Source organism: Fukomys damarensis, unplaced genomic scaffold (assembly GCF_012274545.1).
Source record: "Fukomys damarensis isolate Sample0158 unplaced genomic scaffold, DMR_v1.0_HiC HiC_scaffold_37, whole genome shotgun sequence".
Classification (NCBI taxonomy): Eukaryota; Metazoa; Chordata; class Mammalia; order Rodentia; family Bathyergidae; genus Fukomys; species Fukomys damarensis.
Window position 1 is genome coordinate 42,807,895 of NW_022900949.1, and position 485 is coordinate 42,808,379.

The following is a 485-nucleotide window of genomic DNA, read 5'->3' on the forward strand; positions in this document are numbered from 1 at the left end:
TGCCTTGCAAGAACAAGGGCCTGAGTTCGATCCCCAGTACCACAAAAAAAAAAAAAAAAAAAAAAAAAAAAATTAGCCTAAAGTGGCAAATTTTCAAACACTAATATGTAAAAATGTTTAAATAGTGATATTCCTCCAAAAATATATATTTATTCTGTTTTTTCTATTTGCAACAGTGTATAAAGGCAACCACGACCTGCAGTTGAGGTAGCAAAGCCAAAAATCACAAACTTTGGGTTAAGAAAAATACCTTTCCTATGTTTTAGCAGCATCTTCTATACAATATTAAGTGAATTCTAATTGTTTCAAAACTTCTAATTCACATGTATTACTTTATAAAATAATTTTAAATACTAAAAATGTTAAAATGCTATTAAATTCTGACATTTATCTTACATTGAAAACACTGTACAAAAGAAATCTGCAGCTACTGTATATTACATACAAGTAAGCTATTTATTTACACCTTTCCAATGCACAATGCA

General features: G+C 28.2%; 1 protein-coding gene across 1 annotated transcript in view; it reads left to right on the top strand.

The window, feature by feature from the left end:
• The window catches only part of Dock3 (dedicator of cytokinesis 3), a 387,335-nt gene that overhangs the window by 208,675 nt on the left and 178,175 nt on the right, over positions 1-485 (top strand). The window lies entirely within an intron of this gene.